The sequence below is a fragment of the Hemitrygon akajei genome, chromosome 13, assembly GCF_048418815.1.
Source record: "Hemitrygon akajei chromosome 13, sHemAka1.3, whole genome shotgun sequence".
NCBI classification, from domain to species: domain Eukaryota; kingdom Metazoa; phylum Chordata; class Chondrichthyes; order Myliobatiformes; family Dasyatidae; genus Hemitrygon; species Hemitrygon akajei.
In genome coordinates this window covers 53839459-53847893 of record NC_133136.1, presented here as the reverse complement: position 1 = coordinate 53847893, position 8435 = coordinate 53839459, and the positions used below count along the sequence as shown (strand labels likewise).

The 8435-nt window shown below is 38.0% G+C and overlaps 1 protein-coding gene across 2 annotated transcripts in view; it reads left to right on the top strand.

Annotated features, from left to right (window-relative positions):
* Window positions 1-375: 375 nt before the first annotated feature.
* Window positions 376-8435, top strand: part of LOC140737866 (probable tRNA methyltransferase 9B) — a 46013-nt gene continuing 37953 nt past the window's right edge. For both annotated transcript variants that reach the window (XM_073064607.1, XM_073064606.1), the window contains exon 1: window positions 376-719. The gene's annotated coding sequence lies outside the window, so the exon portion shown is untranslated. The remainder of the gene's footprint in view (window positions 720-8435) is intronic.

The following is an 8435-nucleotide window of genomic DNA, read 5'->3' as shown; positions in this document are numbered from 1 at the left end:
ATGTTGTCAGCAATTTTTGGTTATTGTCTTCGTAATATTGCTGTCCTGGAAACAAGAATCCCTGCTGCCACTTTAAGAAGCACAAAGCACACTATTTGCCTGATTTAGCTCCAGTGACTCTGTTTATCTGGATACATTAGAAAAAATGAAACTGTCGAGGTTTGAAGCCAGAGAGCTGTTCATTTAAAATAAAAAAGAATTAACTTGAGAAATCATCTGACACTGCATTGACTTTTATGGTCATTGAGATCAGGTTGGATTACCTTGAAAGCTAGGGGAAAAATTGTTTTCCATCGACTGTGAGCTTTGTAACAATGCCTTCCACGCAAAAGGCAGGCTGCTCTGAATGGAAAATGTTTTCCCAGAAGACACTGAGGAGTCTGTCAGCACAAGGTTTTACCACATCACCTGAATCAGAAAGCTTGAATTCATATGTGGAGGCTATCTCTTTCCTTTATGCTTCCAGCGCTGAGACCTGCTTTGAATATGGCTGGAAGAGCCTGCTCTGCACTTGATGGCCTATTCAGTACAAACTAATGCAATAGATAAACACTGACAAACAAGGTTACATAGGCTCTCCGGAGCCTTTGACTGCCGAAGCTGCTGTTTAAAAAAATGGAGAGCTTAGCTGATTCAATTTATGTTCATTTTTGTACAGGTCTCATGCGTCATGATTTTACCAAGAGCTAAAGAGGCTTCAGGGACATCTTCACTGACAGGTAAAGAAGCTTCGCATTTGTTTTGAATCCGCTTATTTTGCCAGAACTCATCAGGTAATTTAGAGTATTTTAATGCGCTGCATCTATCAACAAAACTATTCTTTTAACCAATTTCTGCTTGATTTGGTGTAATGAAACCACTTCTTTTTGCAATGAACTTATGGATCTCATAGATTTTACATTGCCAGTAAACAAACAAGCTAAATACTCAATTTAGAATTATGACCTGATTCTCTTTAGAGCTGCTTATGAAATTCAAGGTACAAATATAGTTTAATTTCCACTGCTCCTATGCTCATTCCTCACACTAGGCAGAGTTATTTATGACATTTAAAAGGGCACTGTTTTTACAAAGTATTTAGTAATACTATTGATTTCTTGCTAATGTGTAAAATATTAACACCATATATAATAAATGCATCATTTTATTAATTGTGCAGTTTGCCATAGTGACACAAGTGTGATGAACAACTCATTTTATTGGAATGAATAAGAAGGTATATTTCACACATTTAGTGTCCACCAAGGCACCAAACCTGTAATCTAGTGACGCTGTTTTAAAAATAAGGGGAAAGCAGAGGTAGTAAGAGGTAAGACTCTTTAATTTTTATTTTAAGAAAATGTATTTGCAAAAGGGGCAGTAAGAAGGAATCTTGTTGAAGTATCTTCCTGATATCAGTATAATTATATTGTAGAATGTTAGCTTCGAATAATTTGTGACGGTTGTGTAAGTGTCAGCCTTAGCTCACGGTAGCATCTTTGCCTCTCAAAGGTTATAGGTTCAAGCTGGACTCCAAAGCATTTAATGTAAATTGACACTTCAATGCAAGAGAGAGAGAGAGAGAGAGAGAGAGAGAGAGAGAGAGAGAGAGAGAGAGAGAGAGAGAGAGAGAGGTAGAGGGGGAGAGAGGGAGAGAGATACACTAGATCAGGTGTTGTTCATTCAGATAAAGTATTAAACTAGGAATCCATATGACCTCTCAAGTGGGCATTAAAGATCCTGCGGTACTATTGATAGGTCAGTGAGTTTCCTGATACCAACACTTTCCTTCAAAGTACACTAAAGCAGATTATTTTGTCACATATTTCATAATTGTATGACCTTGGTATGTGCAACTGCCCATCTTTACATCACCATGGAGATTATAATTCCAACATGTTCTTCTGACTCTGAGATGATTAGGTGAGTGTGGAAGTCACTATATGAATACAAGTTATTTTGTTAATGTTGTACTGTATTATGACAAAGTTCTGCAATGACCTGCCAGTGATATTAATGAGGAAAATCTAATGACAAAATCTAAAAATAGTTGTCCATCTTCCTGTATTGCTAGAAGGTTGGCATGTGTCTCGGTGGTGTGAGTGCTCAAGAAGGCTTGCTCATTTCTGGGAGCTGCATGTTAAATACTACAATAGTTCTAGTTTTGATCAAGAAAGGCTAACTCATGTAAGGGTATGATTTCATTGGTGTCGTTCCTGTCCCAGAATTTATTTTTGTTACTCTCATTCATGCATGAATTTAATAGCAAATATAAATAAGCTTGGAGTATTATTAACTAATATCTTTTTGTATATACCTTCCGTTATTGGACTGTGGTTCGAAACAAGCTGAGAAGTTCCCTGACCAACTAGAGGTTCCTCATTGTCACCTGGCTGAAATCAAAGGCCTGGATTGTGGGTTCTCTGATCTCTGATCATAGATTGCTTGCCTACAAACATTATGTTGGAATTTTTTTTTTCAGGATTTACTTGACGAATAAGATTTAGGAATTTAAAAATACATAGAGGAATGTTGGAGAAGGGATGTTTATTATTTCACATCTGGCACTGAAGGGAAAATAAAAGAGAGGAATTAAAAGACTGGAGTTATAGGGATGATAATTGTGGGAAAAAAAACTGAAATGAAAATAAATAAAAGTGTACTCATATTTATTGTATGCTTAAAGGATATTGAACAGTCTAGGTTGTTCAGTTTCTGGGCCAGGGGCCCAGACATACCCAGGAAGACAGAAACTGAAAATGGTGTATTCCAACACAGTACAACCTGTCTGTAGTGATAGCTGATAGATGATGTGCAAATTCATCAAGTTGTTAAAAATAAAAGGGAGCCTAAGGGCAAGCTGCTGTTTGTATGAGCAGACTGTGGAGAGGCAAAAATTGACCAGCAAGTCCTGGAAATGTATAAATTATCGAAAAACTAACTCCTTGATCTTACTGGCCAGTTTAATAATGGCATATGTTATTTTCCTGAAAGATTCAACTCCGTATATCAAAGAGAATAATGTTTAAAATGTTCTCCATTGTTCGGATTCTGTGTCTGTATATTGATTGCATTTTAGTGTTGGAGTTCCTAGGGAAGCTGCCCATTTATGGTTTTATGAATACTTCTTTTTAATTCCTGTAAAGTGACCAATGGAATGGCATAGTTCCACTTTAATTGCTCATAACTAATTCTGCTGAGAATGTGAACTCCTACAACTCTTATGCTGAAGATCAAATAAAATGATCTTGTGGCTTGCAGTGTGTGAGATTTGTAACTTTAAGCAGTAAACATCGCTTCTATAGACAAATGGAAATAATATCAGCTTTCAGTGAAACTGTTGTCTGGTTGACTGTTTTTCCTTGTTGTTCTGCAAAAAGACCTTTGTTTTAGATTCTACAGCATCACATTTCCTGATGGCCAGGAAGATGTGATAATCCACAAATGTAAGGAAACTGATAGCACAGCAAATAGAAACCAGATTAACTTCACTGCAAGAAATATTTAATTCAAGCTAAAGCTAAAATTGTACTAATAAGAGATTAACCTTAAGCAGCAATTCAACAACTCCTGCTACGTTTTTAGTTTATTATCAACTTAATTAGGTAATTACACCAATCACTGAGTTGTGCACTTTCTCAGAAGCAAGTTATACATCTATGCAATGACGTTGTTAAATTAGCGCAACAAACCAGCATGGGACAGGACAAATTATCCTTTATAACATGTCCTAGTTTACCGGGCTTATCTTAAAGTTTAACATAGGAAAGCATAAACAATAAAGACATTCTAAGTCCTTCAAGAACAAACTTTAGAAGGAGTGTCTTTAATTATTCATGTTCCTTAGCTTCCCATTATTGATGAAGGGTCTCAGCCCAAAATGTTGACTGTTTATTACTCTCCATTGATGCTGCCTGACCCGCTGGGTTCCTCCTTCATTATTTATTTGTGGCTCAGGATTTCCATCATCTGCAGAATCTCTCGTGTTTATATTTTGGAAGAGGTGTGTTTAATATCTGCAATAAAATTTGTCCTTGGGACCTCATGAGTATTTTAATGAAGGAAGTGCAACAAATCACAAGTTCAAAGTAAATATATTATCCAGTAACATCACATATTTGTCACCAAGTACTATTACCCTGAGGTTCATTTTCTTGCAGGCATTCATAGTAAATAGAAGGAAACACAATAGAGTCAATGGAAGAGACGGACAAACAACCAATGAGCAAAAGACAAGTGGTGCAAATACAAAAATAAGATAATAATATTATGACCCACCAGTTATTACAGATAGGAAAATCCATAATAACCGCAGGAAGAACTTATTTAATAGATATAGCCATTCCAAACACATAGAATTCATTAAGTGAAAAACATCAGAGATATGCTGAATTAAAAGAGAAAATTGAAAGACTTTGGAACATGAACAAGGTAGACATTGTCCTGATTGTAATATCTACAATCGGTATCGTGGCAAAGGCACTACATAATAGCATTAAACATTTTGGGCTACACAGCAATATCTATACAAATCTTCAGAAAGCCACAATACTTAATGCCATGAGAATAATATGACAGTTCTTAGCAATTGACAAGTGAGTGTGTTTGGCTGTGCCCGTACCTCAGGTTTCACCAGCTGAGAAAAAAATAAAGGGAAATAATACAAAACAGAGAAGCAGGATACAATACAACTAATGGATGAAATCAGTATTTGGGATATCTACAAGCAAAGAAATTAGATCATAGTGCAATAAAGGAAGAACTTTTGACAGAATTTACTTCAAGGCTTAAGAAAATCTGCCAAACAGAGCTCAACAGTAAAAATATAACAAGGGCAATAAACACTTTCACTATTAACGTATTCTTTTGGCATAATATCTTGGTCAAAAACCAATTTGGAAAATGTACAAAGAAAAACAGGAACTAAAATGACAAATTTCAGAAAACATTATGTCCGTTTGAATGCGCTTAGGTTAACGCTACCCAAGACAGAAGGAAGAAGAGGAATAACACACATTAAAGATCTGCACAACAGTCAGATAAAACTTCTAAGGATATACTTTCATTTACGAAAACAGGAATGAGCACTCCACACAAGCACATGCAATTCCCATAGGAAGCATATACCACTAAACTTAAATGAGAGCACAACCCCGAAAAATGAAGGCATTATCACTGCTGAAGAAAAAGTTAACCAATGGATGAGCATGACCCTCCGAGGAATCTGAGCAGACTAGATGTCAACAAGGAAGCGCTGAATGCCTGGCTCAGAGTTGGAGACCTCTTGGCAGAAACAGAAAGGTTCCTGGCAATACAGGACCAAGTGGTTAACACAAAAATCATCAAAAATATATAACAAATGACCAACAAGTTCAAGATGATAAATATAGAAAATACCAAGAAAAACCAGAAACAATCCAACACATAACAGGATCCTGTAGAGGTTTAACTCAATCTGATTACTTACACAGGCACAATCAAGTAGCAAACATTATTCATGAAAATCTTGCTTTAAAATACAAACTCATAAAAGAAATCATACCTTACTACAAATACAAGTCTGATCCGGTTTTAGGGTCAGAATACCACAAATTATGTTATGACTGATCTGTTATTACAGATAGGACAATCCATAATAACTGTCCGGATATAAAAATACAGGATAAACAAGCAAAAACAACTTATTTAATAGATATGGCCATTCCAAACACACATATCTTAAAGAAATCGGTAAGTGAAAAACACCAGAAATATGCTGAATTAAAAGAGGAAATTGAAAGACTTTGAAACATGAACAGGGTAGACACTGTCCCAATAGTAATATCTACAACTGGTATCATCCCAAAGACACACTAGCATTAAACAATTAGGGATACACGGCAATAGTTATGCAAATCTTCAGAAGGCCACAATGTTAAACACCACTAGAATCGTCTGAAAGTTCTCAGCAATTGAGAAGTAAGAGTGTGTGGCTATGCCCATTCCTCAGGTTTTACCAACTTGAGCTGAGAAAAAAATAAATCAATAAGCAATAAGTATCAAAAACATGACTTGTAGAATCCTTAAAAGTGAGTCCATAGGTTGTTGAATCAGTTCAGTGTTTGGGTGTTATTTCCTCTGGTTCAAGAGCCTTATGGTTATGGGGTAATAACTGTTCCTGAACTTGGTGGTGTAGGACTTGAGGTTCCTGTACCTTCTTCCTGATGACAGCAGTAAGAACAGAGTACAGCCTGGATGCTGCTTTCCTGCGATAGTTCTTGTAAATGTCCTCATTGGTGGGGAGGGAATTACCTGTGATGGAGGGGCTGTATCCATTATTTTTGCAGTTTTTTATTTTGCTCAAGAGCATTGGTGTTCCCGTAAAAGGCCGTGAGAAACCAGTCTGTATGTTCTCCACCGTACGTCTATAGAAGTTTGTCAAAGTTTTAGATGACATGGTGAATCTGCGAAAATTCTAAAGAAGTCGAGGTGTGCCTTCTTCGTATTGGCAATCACATGCTGGTCCCAGGTCAGATCCTCCAAAATGATAATGCTGAGGAATTTAAAGTTGTTTACTCTCTCCACCTCTGACCGCCATGATGAGGACTGGCTCAAGGACCTCCGGTTACCTCCACCTGTAGTTAATAATCAGCTCTTTGGTTTTGCTGACATTGAGTGAGAGGTTGTTGTTGTGACACCACACAGCCAGATTCTCAATCTCCCTCCTACAGTGCTTATAGAAAGTATCCACCCCCTTGGAAGTTTTCATGTATTATTGTTCTGCAACATTGAATCACCGTGGACTTAATCTGGCTTTTTTACGCTGATCAACAGAAAAAGACTCGTTTGTGTCAAAGTGAAAACAACTCTCTACAAAGTGGTCTAAATTAATTAAAAATATAAAACACAAAATAATTGATTGCTTAAGAATTCACTCCCCACCCCCCCCCCCCCGCCTTTAATATGACACAGCAAATCATCACTGGTGCAGCCAATTGGTTTTAAGTCATGTAAGTGTTAAATGGAGATCTGTTTTTAGAGACCTGTGTGCAGTCAAGGTGCTTCAATTGATTGTAGTAAAAATAGATCTATATCTGGAAGGTCCATCTGCTGGTGAGTCAGTATCCTGGCAAAAATGACTCCATGAAGACTAAAGAACACTCCAAACAACTCTGCAAAAGGTTATTGAAAAACACAAGTCACGATATGGATACAAGAAAATTTCAAAGTCACTGAACATCCCTTGGAGTACAGTTAAGTCAATCATGAGAAAAACAGAAAGAATATAGCACAACTGTAAATCTGCTGGGAGCAGGCCGTCCTCAAAAGCTGAGGGGCTGTGCAAGAAGGGAGCTAGTAAGGGAGGCCATCGAGAGACCTAGAACAACTCTGGAGGAGTTACAAGCTTCAGTGGCTGAGATGGCAGAGACTGCACATACAACAACTGTTGCCCGGGTGCTTCACCAGTCGCAGCTTTATGGGAGAGCGGCTAAGAGAAAGCCACTGTTTTAAAAAGCTCTCATGAACTCTTGGCTAGAGTTTGCCAGAAGGCATGTGGGAGACTCTGAAGTCAGCTGGAATAAAGTTTTATAGTCTGCTAATAGTCAATAGTTAAATGCCATCTATTTTAGCTATCCAGGAGATTTACAGGATCATTTTGGTAGGGGCATACATTACACCTCAGGCCAATGTCAATCAGGCTTTAGATGATCTGATCAATTGGATCAACATGCATGAAACAGCGCACCCTAACGCCTTCACCATTGTTTAGACAATAGACAATAGGTGCAGAAGTAGACCATTCGGCCCTTCAAGCCTGCACTGCCATTCTGAGATCATGGCTGATCATCTACTATCAATACCCGGTTTAGGGGGATTTTAACCAGGCCATTCCAAAAAAAATCTCTGAGCTGTACTTCTAATCCCTGAGTATAGGCGGAGACTGAAGACTGCAGCACTAATAGTGAGGACCAAGAAGGTACGGACAAGAGAAGCACAGGAGCGTTTACAGGACAGGTTTGAATCAGTGGACTAGACTGTATTCAGGGATTCATCTTTGAACCTAGATGAGTATGCTGCAGTTGTTAGCAACTTCATTAAAACCTGTGTGGATGATTGTGTGCCTACAAAGACTTACTGAACAATCCCAAACCAAAGACCGTGGATGAACCAGGAGGTACGTCATCTGCTGAAGGCTAGATCTGTGACATTTAATTCTGATGACTTGTGCCTGTACCGGAAAACCAGGTATGATTTGCGGAGGGCTATTTCAAGGGTGAAAGGAAAATTTTGAATGAGGTTGGAGGTGACATCGGATGTACGACAACTCTGGCAGGGTTTGCAGGACATTACTTCTTACAAAGCGAAACCCAATAGTATGAATGGCAGCGATGCTTCACTACCAGATGAACTCAATTCCTTCTATGCCCACTTTGAAAGGGAGAATACAACTACAGCTGTGAAGATCCCTGCTGCAC